Source organism: Malaya genurostris, chromosome 3, assembly GCF_030247185.1.
Source record: "Malaya genurostris strain Urasoe2022 chromosome 3, Malgen_1.1, whole genome shotgun sequence".
In the NCBI taxonomy this organism is placed as follows: Eukaryota; Metazoa; Arthropoda; class Insecta; order Diptera; family Culicidae; genus Malaya; species Malaya genurostris.
The window spans coordinates 284,540,955-284,554,404 of record NC_080572.1 but is presented as its reverse complement, the minus strand read 5'-3'; positions in this window follow the sequence as shown (position 1 = coordinate 284,554,404).

Sequence of the window (13,450 nt, the reverse complement as noted above, 5' to 3'; positions counted from 1 at the left end):
TGAGGTGACACCACCCAGAAGTGCAGAATAAGAAGAACTTCTATGCAGATTTTCTGAATTAAATGTTCATGTTTTTATGGTAAGAATCCTAATGATATTTATGAAAATTTTGAAAATCTCCAACCAATATTTAAAATAACAGTTTTCTGGTATCTGAATGTGATATGAGTACTACACTACATTTTATATACTGCCCATCCTTGCATATCAGTCCCATATGGAAAATCGGCATGTTGAGAAAAAGACGATCAAAAGTTTATTTCCGATTTTTTTTATTTATTGTTCTCCCTAATGCTGGTCCCGGGTTGGCGGTTCAATGCATAGGACGCTGGTCTTACAAGCCAGCTGTCGTATGTTCGAGTCCCGACCTGGAAGGATTCTTAGTGTCAGTAGGATCCATAGTACTAGCCATGCAATGATTCTGTACGCTAAGAATCGGCTGCGAAGTCTGTTGAAACAGAAAGGCCAAATTCCACGAAAGGAATGTAATGCCAAGACTTTGCTTTGCTCCCTAATGCTAAATCTTGGTATTATTACATGAAATATCGGTAATACACCTTTGCTGTTCCAATATTGCAACAAATGAAATTATTGAAATTTTGCACTGAATGGGACTGATATGCGGGTACTTTAGCATATGGGACACAGAAATGAGTTGATATTTTTTTATATTTTACTGAACAAACCCTCAACTTTAATTGCAATTTCTGAGAGTATATTGAGGAAATACTCCATTCCTCAAGTTAACTCAAAATTGGCGAAAATCGATATGAGACTGATATGCGAGTATGGGCAGTATATGAATCAAATAATTTTTACTGGATTGTGCATTAAACAGCTTTAAAATGGCAGTCCATCAAAACCTACATGAAAAGTAGATTCCGACCGCAACATCATAGAGCTAAGGCAGTGTGTCTTATTAAATATGTTATAAACAAAGTAGGGCGGGAAATATTCACATACCTTTTCACGTAACTATGATTGATATTTTTTTAAATGAAGAAAAAAAATGAAAAAGATGCCAGTTGACAGGTCTGGTCCTAGGCGCGAATGTCAAAACCCCTTGAATCAAATTGATTATTTTTCGGAAGAACTGTTTTGCAATGAAAAAATCTCGTCAACGTGTAAACATATTTCTGTGAAGCACAAATGGTCGGGTAATCGATCCGAAAAAACAATTTACCCGTACCCGACCCGTACCCGAGTGAGCGGTAAATTTTTTACCCGTACCCGACCCGTACCCGATTGAAAATAAAAATTTTTACCCGTACCCGACCAAAAACCCGTCGGGTACGGGTACGGGTCGGGTTTCGGGTAAAATACCCGATACCCGACCATCTCTAGTACACAAGACGGCGTACACGGTCGCTAAAAAGCTATTGAAATCCATAAGAAACACTTATGATATTTTGCTACAAGTTTCCCATATGGAAATCATAAGTCAATCTTACGATCTTCAGAACAAAATTTTCATTGACCGACTTATGGATTTCATAAATCATACTTATGAAGCTTGTTAGGTAGACTTATGATTAATGTAAAAATGTTGATATGAATGTAATAAGTTATTTACATATTGCATAACCCCAACTTATGAAATTCATCGCTACTATCTTATGGTTTTCATATATATATATATATATATATATATATATATATATATATATATATATATATATATATATATATATATATATATATATATATATATATATATATATATATATATATATATATATATATATATATATATATATATATATATATATATATATATATATATATATATATATATATATATATATATGAATCACTTAAAATTTTCATGATGCAGAATTTATTCTTTTCATTGTTTATTTGTAAAGTATTAGTAAAAAGCACCTACCTACAACAAAATGAATAGATAATGATTTCCAATTTCGTGGATGGCAAATGATGAATTTCTACATATTGAGATTTTTTAGAAATCTATCCAGTTCCAACGGATATATTTAAGGCATGTGAAAATGAGTTCGGATTAACAAGAGCTTCCGATTTCTGGATGTTATCTTCCTCCACAAACGCAATATTTTCTAATTGCTGTGTCAGGTATAAACAAGGTGTTACTATCATGAAATAAAATAATGAATACTTACATTTCTTTTATTTCAATCTGCAATCCAATTCCAAACAACTTCTGGAAGAACGGGATATTTTGAACGTATTTATTTCTTCATCTCCACAGGCGATCAACTCTATCAATTGTAATTTCGAATTATGAAAAAATGTTCAGATGGTGCGCTTTGCACAAAGTTTTGAAGCAAAACAACGGTGTCTTCGTTTCCATTTTTATGGTTTGACTGTTCTTATAAGGAATGACATTTTGACAAGGTAGACTGATATAAAAATCATAAATTGTGTTTTAGGGAATGCATATGTCATTGATATGAATTTCATAAATCATGCTTATAAAGTTCATATGTGTGCTTACTGAATGCATAAGTCTTCAATGAAATTAATATTGCGCTGGTTCATTAGTCACAATTTATGAAATTATTAAGTTTATTTTCTTCGGTGTAGCCCGGTAGGTTAGAACACGGAAAGACCGAAATCAGCATTTTGGCGAAAAAATTAGTTGATTTTCTGATTTTAGTTAGTTATTTTTTGAGACAACTAAAAAAATCGTACTTTTGCTAATTTAGATTTTTTAATTCTAATTCCCTTAATAATAATAAAATATTTGTTGAAATGGCTATATTTTTAGTTGAATTCACCAATTAAACGTGCTGTCATTTCTTAGCTAAGGCACACTTCATTTCCATTCAACTAATTTTTTAGTTGAATTAGAGAAATAAAACGTTGTTTTCAACAAACATAAATGGTTGAATTGGTTTCTGCAATTTACAGCTATATGGCGCTCTGTCACCGAAAAAACGGTAACACCGTAATGACTACTATCCACTAGATGGCACACTACTACCGAAAAAATGTCAGTCGCGGTAGTCTTTTCTATATTGGCAGGTATAAATACGATGTTGTATTGGAGAAAAATACATAATGAATAAATACACTTTCCACTAAGAGTTTATGTCATTTTTACATATCGGTTTAGGAATTCATATATGGATATATTGTAACACATGCGAAAAACATCTAAACAATGTGCAATCAGTTTCAACAAGACTGTCCTTTCTAGCTTTTTGCCTTTCTCTATAGAAAGGTATTAGAATTGCTGGAAAAACCGACTTTCGAACGGAGCCTCGGAGACCCATAGTGTTATATACCATTCGACTCAGTTCGACGAGAACGGAAAATGTCTGTGTGTATGTGTGTGTGTGTATGTGTGTGTGCACTTTTAGAAGATATTTGAACGCGCTCAATTTTCTCAGAGATGGCTGAACCGATTTTAACAAACTTGGGCTCGTTTGAAAGCTACTGTCGGGCCATTGATCAAGTTCGAAGATCAAATGGCTGTGACTTTTGGTTTCGGAGATATGATTATATAAGTGACGTAACCGACAAAAAGCGTTGTATTTGAACGCGCTTATTTTTCTCAGAGATAACTGAACCGATTTTAACAAACTTGGGCTCGTTTGAAAGGTACTATCGGGCCATTGATCAAGTTCGAAGATCAAATGGCTGTGACTTTTGGTTTCGGAGATATGATTATATAAGTGACGTAACCGACAAAAAGCGTTGTATTTGAACGCGCTCAATTTTCTCAGAGATGGCTCAACCGATTTTAACAAACTTGGGCTCGTTTGAAAGCTACTATCGGGGCATTGATCAAGTTCGAAGATAAAATGGCTGTGACTTTGGTTCCGGAGATATGATTGTGTAAGTGACGTAACCGACAAAAAGCGTTGTATTTGAACGCGCTCAATTTTCTCAGAGATGGCTGATCCGATTTTAACAAACTTGGGCTCGTTTGAAAGCTACTGTCGTGCCGTTGATCAAGTTCGAAGATCAAATGGTTGTGACTTTTGGTTCCAGATATATGATGGTATAAGTGACGTAACCGACAAAACACGTTGATTTTTACCGCTCTTGTATATATAAGGGTGCCAAAATTTTGGGATCAACTCTATTTTCGTAAAGTTTTTTAGATTAGCATCACTGATTACAAATAGGCAACGCAAATGTCAAGCACTGGTTTGGAAAAATGATGCTGACTGTGTGACATAAACACTGAAGCATGCTTTTGTGAACTACTCGAATCAATCTGAATCAATTGGTGTCAAAATTAGTATCCAAAATTATTTAATAAAAGTATGAAACATATTTTCATGAGACTGTTATGAAAGAAGAGAAAGGCATTATCACACCACTAGGTGGATTAAGAAGGGTTTTAATGAATTGTTTTGCTTTGACACTTCTCATGAGTTTTTGGCTAGTAAACTTGTAAATAAAACCAATTTGATGTTTGTTTTCTTTGTGCTGTCCTCCACTAATGATGGTGGCAGATATAAAGAAACACATTTTCTGATTTTAATAACCAAATTAGTTGTCAATGAGAATTTCGTATTGGATTGAAATATTGCTGGTTTTTGTCCAGGATATTCGCCAACTAAACATATTCTCTAAAAATAACAGTTTTTTTCATCGAAGTAAATTCTCAATTTTAACTAGTTTTTTATTTATTTTGGAAATTTTGTTGTTAAAATCAACTAATTCAAAAACAGTAATACGAATTAGGCGCAGAGCTAATTTCGGTCGTTTCGTGTAGCTTTGCAAACGACACAAAATACATCTGCTCGCAGTGGCGATAGAATCCAAACTGATCTAATTTTAGTTAGGAGCTTTCTTTTTACGTGATTTCGTTTGTAGCTGTACGATCTTTTCAATTTGAACAAAAATGTAATAACGAGCCTTTGTCCACCGGTAAGCATTTCATTCGAATGAGTGGCAGTGGTCTGGACTGTAATGCAGGTAAACTTGATACCTGATTTAAATTAAATAAACAAATCTTACAGCTGATATATCGCTCCTTAGAAGCATACTTTGAAGTTGCAAATAAGACAAATCGTTGCAAACTAGTTATTAAAGCCAGTAACTTGTAGTGATTATCGACATACATTATTCATACTAACCAACGGTAATGGACAAGGCACTCGTGATTAGAAAAAACAAACAAACCGGAATTCGAGAACAAATTCAACACTAAAAATTTATATCGAGAAAATTTAAACCTCACAATCGGCAACATTTCCAAAACTAATCGCACTACTGGCAACATTTTCCAATCGTTTTGACGTATGAGAAAATGAATCGTTCGTCACTTGAGGTTCATTGTCTCACTCGCCAGGGAATGAACCTGTCACGTCACCCGAGTCGACTCGTAGAATAGGGTGACTACAGTCATGTGAAAGCGTGGTGAGTTTTGTCCAGTCACCTCACTCGACTCGCAGAATAAGGGCCATTGTGTCCTAGAATCCAAAACATGACATTTACTGAAATAAAAGACAAATCGAATTCTGATAGCAACCCGACTCGACTTGAACCGAGAACCATTGGATCACAAAATACGTCTGTTAACCGACTGAGTGACAGAAGTACACTTCTGCTTGGCCGGTTAAAGGTGCATTTAAATGCATACAGTCGCACCGCTAGCAGAATGAAAATTACAGTCAAGTTGTGCAGCTACAGCACATTCAGCTTAATTTGACACCGAAACAGCCATCACCCAAGAAAGCAAGGCATAATTTTATTTATTTTCCTTTTTTCTAAGAATGTAAATATTTCTGAGGCACCCTATAAATGACCTTAAGGGCTGAGGACAGTACCGTAAAGTGGTAGGTCTTTTGCTATTTTCCCGTTTCAAATAAAATTTTCTTGGAAACGGTGCAGAATATAGAAAAACCCACCTGACAATGTCTTCGAAATTTAGTTGAGAATATTCTGTGAAATTTTCAGAATGATTCATTGAGTATAGTGGACGTGTTGTATTTTTTTCTGACTGAAGAACTGCTGAAAATTGGAACGCTCGGAAATTCATACCTCTACTTGTTCATCGAATATCTCGGCTTTGAAGGCTTGTATCATAAATCTACCGTGAAAAAGTCTAGATAATTTAGTTTAGATGCGATTAGCACATAAAAACATATATGTCATCGCGATAAAAATAAAGCTTTTATTTTTCTGTGAAACAAAGTCAGTTTCAATGCATCCACCAAATTTTTCGCTTTGGTTTCCTGATAGCATTCTGAAAAAGGAGAGAGAAATAAAATTAGTTCGACAAGGCTGCCAAACACACAGACATTCGATCTTTGTGAAAGTTGAATATTTTTTCATTGTTCATTGGAATCCATGAAATGTCCAACCCATACGATAGATTAATGTGATAAAACTTCTCATCAACATAATTAAATGTATGCTGCCAACCCGGTACAGTTTGCTCATATACGAGAGAGTACAAGAGAAATACGATGCGCAAAGGGAATTGAGCGAGCCACGTGATCGATTTAAAACTCAACACGTGGCCCTCTGTCCTCAGACCTTAAGTTTGTTTCCATAAAAGCAATCGAGTGAACTAGTAGTAGTCAGAATATTCATTCATTTTAATGTTAATGTTCGGTAGAAGTTTTCAGCAGTATTTACAATTGTTCAGTACTTTTCGCCATAATTTATCTATTTATTCTATGATTTATTTTTTTATTTATCCAATAAAACTATGAACATGGACTGTGTTCAGGAGCTGGATTCAAGCACTGAACTCGAAATCCGGCTCAGTAATCATTGGCCAAAGTCAAACTCAGAACACAGATCGAGAATATCAGGTCATGAATTTACTCTAGAACTATGGAACTGAACTCGTTTTCAGAATCCACGCTATTTCACGGTCACATACGGAATTCCCAAATTTCATCCAGATCCAACTTCCGGTTCCGGAATTTTAGGGTAAAGTGTGTTCAATATTGTACACCGTCACCTAAAATATTTTCGGATGCAACAAATATGTTATGCATAAACAATCTCTTGGTTTCTTTGAAAAATCGAAGAGAAAATTTTTAAATAGAATACCGCAATATTATATGTACATGAGAAAGGCTTCATTATACCACTAGGTGGATTAAAACAGGTTTTTTTTATCAATCAAAGGAATCACAAGGACGGTTAACTAAGCTAAACTAAATTTCTTGAAATTATTTAAAAATAATTATGAAACTACGTTGACTGTAGATTCAGTGGTTCCCAAACTTTTTTGGTTGAGTGCCCACTTTTAATACATTATTCTTTCTACTTCCCACCAAGTTGAAATTTTTAAAACTTTGAATTGACATATTATAACATTTAGATTTTTTTTCATCACATCCAGAGTAGTTCAATTGACAGAATGGTTTCCCCTAATCGGAGAAGTTTGCGAATTAAAAACTGTCTTTGAAAATTGATGTCGCTAGTATTTATATCGTATTTAGTTATTTTCATATTATCAGTGATATTTCCAGTAATATTCACCTAATGGATTGTAAACCATTTCATTAGATTCGAAATTTTTGAAAATCACTGTAGCCATCTTAGAGAACTTGTAGTGCGTTCCACAAAAAATTTTTGGGTGCTCTCCGGGATCGAAAACCGAATACCGGTAAAATTGAAAAAGGTGTATTTGGTCGTAGACTCTCAAAATCTGTGAATCCGATAAACTCGATAAATTTATGTGAAATTTTCACACTTATCACCCTGTATCTTCTGAACCTGAAGACGGATCTGATTAAAAAACAAGCTATTTTTATTGGACCTTAAGACCTTTTATTTGAATGTTAAATGGACGGAATCGGTTCAGCCATCTACTAGCAAAATGAGTGACATTAATTTAATTTCATTACATATTATATGTATATACATATATGATATATCATCATTTCATATGAGTCTGAGTTTGTAGAAATTAGTGAAGCCAGCTCCGAGAAAAATAATGAAATTATTTATCAAACACAAATTTGCTTATCCCGACAAGCTTCTTCGAATGGTAAGAAGTTGTATTGTTCAGGAAATTATTGCTGCCAGCAGTATAAATCAATATAAATGTGAAATTGTTTTGAATTTGAAAATACCGCCATCTTTCTAATATATATGTCATGATCGAACGATTATGTTGCCAAAAACAGACCGTGCTAAAAATCGAAACGTCATGAAAAAGGGTGCTGTGTATAGTCTTTTAGGTGTTAAGAAAAAATTGCACAAAACAGTATTGAAAATGGTGACGGACATTTGCTCAGTTCATCGAGCTGAATCGATTGGCATATGACGCTCGGACCTCTGGGCCACGGAAAATTTTTCTAAAGTTTGAGCGAATTCTATACCCATTTTTAATTTGTATAAAAACAGGTAAAAAGCACAGGTATTTCAAGAGCTTAATAGATTGACCTGCGAATTTCTTTTTATTATACATTTCGTTTTTTACTCATTAGTGCCCAGCAGTTCATGTTGAACTACGACGCTATTTAGCAGTTCATCATAAACCATTATGCAGTCATAAAGTAGAAAATGAAACAAACATTTCCATTGGCCACAAACAGAAAATCTGTTCCTACGAAACAGCAACTGCAAAACCAACACCACAAACTACATAAGCGTCTGAGCGATAGACACAGTCAGTTCGGATGCTTCTCGAAACCAAAAGTTCGTGTAGCACTTCAACTCTATCTATCTGCCTCAATGGAACAACTTGATCAAATAAACCATCGTTTGTTGAATACAGATAACACCAATCCCGATAGAAGAAAGGATGGATGCTGAAAATTGACACGATGCAAGACAGTGAGAATTATTTGCCGTAAAACTTTCGACGAATGCATCCTGCCTTCCCTGCCCTAGCCGTCGTCTACAAACGAGTCCATTCTGCTGTACGACCGTCCGTTTCAGTTGCAATGGCAATGTTTCCTTGCATAAATCAATGAATTTCCATTCGGCACTCGTTCCGTGAACCGTATTTTCCGAACCGGCCAGCCAAACATAGTTGTTATATTGCATACGGCCACTGTTGGTTCGGGAATTGGGAGATGCTGTCCATTGAAGAAGCATCATTTGTTGGAATCATTTTCTCATTTCAATAATGAAAAATGATGCTCGTTTTCACCAGTTCAAGTCAATGCCGATTGCTCGTTTCAATTCGAATGTAGATACCTATTACTGACCGAACGGTTCCCAAAAAACCAAGAAGACGTCGGGGCTTTCCGTTTTGGGGCAAACATTTTTGGCCAACCGGTTGATCATTCATCTTCGTTGGCACGGGCTCTTAGAGGCAACCGTCAACAAAAGTTAAACACCAACTGGAAGATAACTCCATTTGGATCCTGCTTGGGACTGTTTCACATTTCGAATGTTATGCTACAGCTGCGTAAATGAAAATGATGAAATATTTGCCAACACCCGACTTCAATTAGCAATTATTTATCACTTCAGGGAAAATTTACTTAGCTTTCAAAATGAATGGAAGCAAGAAAATCGAAAGCTATGACCATTCAAAAACAGAAAACATGTTGCGTGAAACTCTTCCAGCTAATGTAATGCATGATATATTGAGGAGAACTCGAACTTTTCTATGCGCCGTCCAATAACTGGTTCAATCTGCAGCCGCCAACATTCTGACAACTGCAGATGTTCTGCCACAGAAAACCGCTTTAGCCATCGATTAGTTGTTTACAGACAACCAAACACAAAGATATATATTTCAATCACCGATTTCGGTTCAATTGCAATCCAATCAAATTCATTCAGCTGTCAGACTGAAGCCGACGATCAGAGAGCCAGCGACCGTAGAAAGAGTGAGCGGGTTTCCGATTGAAGTTCAAAACACGCCAGAAAGACCCGGTAATTGGCTTCTGCTTCGTCTATTGCCATTCATTCATTCATTCGTGTTGTGTTGTACTGCCAGGAGTCGCATCAGAAGTATGCTTCCATCCATAAATTACCCGCAGAATTAACATTCATTATGTCGGCGGTGGGGCAAAAGAAAGAGAGAGCATTTGGCCAGCGGTTTCACTATTGAAGGAACGGAACTGCATCCTTTGGGAAAACTTTAGTATTTGAAGTTTTTATTTTTTTTAGGTTGAAGTGTTTTACACTTATAGCGTTTTTTACGTAATACTTGATTAGGATTTTCAATTCATGTTTCAGTCACTGAAGGGTTCTTTTTACTGACGCAATGGCTCCGAAATATGACGGAAAAAATTTCCAGGACTTCTGAACTACCACTGCACGTTTGGAAGGCTGATATTGGATTACAGTCGGCTGGACATGTATCAAGAATGCCGGATGGCTAATGAAATTAAGATCAATCTAAGCAGACCCTCGTGCAATTGCGGATTCGAAAGTGTGACGATTGATTGATTGTAGATCATCTGAAATGTTGATTGCCATGCAGTTTTTGTTCCAACAGGCTTAAAACCACTTCATTCATTGCACCAATCGACTTCGCTTCCAAACTAACATAGACTCTACTGCTAATATGACAAGAAAAAAGATATATGGAATTCAAAGACGTTGTAGAAATCATTCGCAGTACGGAAAACATACACTGCGTGAAAGTTCATTTTAAACTTGTATACGGGTTTTCACTCAGGTTTGCTACAAACTCGAACATTTTGCACAAGAGTTTTATACAAATGCGTGAGCTTCAGTTTGAACATATGTTCAAACACCGAGTTTGCGCACGAGGTACTACTCCAGAGCGTTTACCGAGTCGAATAAAAAGTTGTTCGATCTGCTGGTGATTGAAGTTTTAGATGTTTTAGCCACGTTAAATTTCGTTTTCGAAAAATTGTACAGTAATACAATTTGTTTTTTTCAAGCGATAGTTTCATATTGGCACGCTAAGCCTTAATAAGCATTTTGGTAGGATCTATAGACGAAATTTGCTACTTGAAAACAAGAAAAATTATTCATAAGTAAAAAACGTGTTTTAAAACACCTAGCACACACATATTTTACAACGAGAATCTTAGTAATCCCTTTCCTTAATTCTTGATACAAAATCAAAATTGTTCGGGCAGCAACATACAAAACTCAACAATTGTTTGTTAGGCTATCAAATAATGAGTTCTGTGAACTAGTGAAAACAAAAATTCCTTGAATATTCTATAGGAACAAAAAGGGTTTGTTCGGGCCTTTTCAACTTTGAACAGTATTAACCCAAGTTGAAAGGATTTTTTTTGCATTTTCTCTCTAAATTATTATTCGGTAGTGAGTTCCGAACAAAGATCGAACGCATTTCCTATTTTAATAGACTTTGTTCCTTTTATTTGAGTCTATGTTTGTGAAAATTGACTCAGCTGTTTCTAAATAAAATCAAGACTAGTTCCGTTTTCTTATTTTCTTTCTACTATTTCCGGTACTTTCGGAACCGACAACTGCGAACCGGCATAGCAGAAATCGGTTCGTTTGGCCAGTAACTAGCATAACCTATAAATTGAATCAGTTTGGAACCTAATTTAGGAGAATTTTTACGTTTTTTTGCATTGTCGCTCTAAATGACAATTCCGGAACCGGAAGCTGGATTTGGAAAAAGAATCTACATTAACTTATGGAATTATAATACTTTTCATTTGAATCTGAGTTGGCGGAGATCGGCTTAGCCGTTACTGAGAAATTGGATTGATTTCCGGTTTGGAGCACACACGAGCACTCGTATCCGGATAAACTTTGTTAGTGTTCTATGGCGTTTGAACCTTTCATTTGAACCTAAGCTTGTGAAAATTTGAATCTCTGAGAAAATTTAGTGCACTTTTTCTTCATTTTTGCCTTTCTCATATAAGGAGTGTATCGAAAATAAGCTATCCACATACAATTGTGTTGTACGCATGTATTTGTGATGATTTTTATGCTCAGATCACAGCATGCTGTGCGATTGGCTTGTTAGCTTTCGTTTGTTTACTTGTTTGTGCGGTTGAAATTCTGGATTTTCAAAATGTCGCGTATTGAAAAGGAAATGAAAATTAAGGTTCTGGACACATGGCTAAGTGAGAAGGGTATTACTATGCGAAAATAGGCGAAGCGATTTGGAATTCATCATGCCAGTGTTAAAACCATCATTAATATGTTTGGGGAACACTATTCTTTCTATTCTTCCGCCATCTATTTTTTTTTTGAACTAGCGGTTATTTCGATATTGGTAACCTTAATGTCACTTTTGATTTGACAAAAACTTAAATTTTTTCCTTCCGCTGAACGAAAATGGTTGTGTATACGCTTGAGGAACGCGTGAAAATAGTGCACACTGGGCTTGCGATCAGCTTGAAGAAGACGCCGATTTTTGCCATAAAATCATCTTCTCGGCTGAGGTACATTTTCATCTCGGTGGGTATGTTAATAAGCAAAATTGTCGCATCTGGGGAACGGAAAACCCGCTTGTTATTATGGAGAAGCCAATGCATCTTCAGAGAGTGACGGTTTGGTGCAGATTTTGGTCTGGCGGCATCATTCTTCGAAAATGGGGCAGGAGCCGCCGCCACAGTCAATGGCGAGCGTTACCGCGCCATGACTAGCGATTGGTTTCTCCGGCGAACGACCAAAATTAGGTTAAAGACGGGTATAAATAAACGATATAAAAAAAGCGATTGGTTCTTCCCGCTACTTGAAGAGGAAGACTTGGACACCATTTGGTTCCAACAAGACGGCGCTCCGTGCACACAGCCAACGCTACGATTGATTTTCTGCGCACAGTCTTCGAAGATCGAATTATCAGTCGAAATTCGGATGTCGTTTGGCCGCCTCGGAGCTGTGATTTGACGCCGTTAGACAATTATCTTTAAGGGGCTGTCAAAGATAAGTGTTATGTGGAAAAGCCAGAGACATTTCAAGCCTTGAAGGACAACATTCGTGCAGCCATAGCTGAAATAAAGCTGCATACAATCGAAAATGTACTAAAAAACTGGATCGACCGTATGGCGTACTGCAAGGCCAGCCGAGGCAGCCATTTGAATAAAATTATATTCCATTGAATAAAATTATATTAACCAGAAAGATTGTACTTTAATATGAAAAAATAAATTTTGAAACCAGATGAACCTTTTGTGTTTTATTGCATGTTTAAAAAAAAGTTACATGGCGGACCCTGTAGACGACAAATGCATGACTTGAAATTATGCATCACTAATTTTTTGACATATGTTGTTCTTTCAAATTTTAGAAAAAAATATAAATACATATAGCGCTCCTAGTCTACAAACCATGAAAACCATCATAAAGATATTCGATTTACGTTTTCAAACACAAAGCTCTAAATCTATTTTTATCAAATATTTTTCTAGAAAACTATAGACATCACTCGATAACATATCTTTGTGATAACTTTTGACACTGTAATGAAATGTTTATTCTTTCTTTCATTATTCTTTCATTACATCCCTCAGTAACACGTAAAAAACCGACACCCGCTCTAGTTCTTGACTGCCGTAACCGAATTTTATATGTGTGATACTCGCGACGTTCATATATTACTACCATTCTTAAATAAACCACATACCAGTAAGTT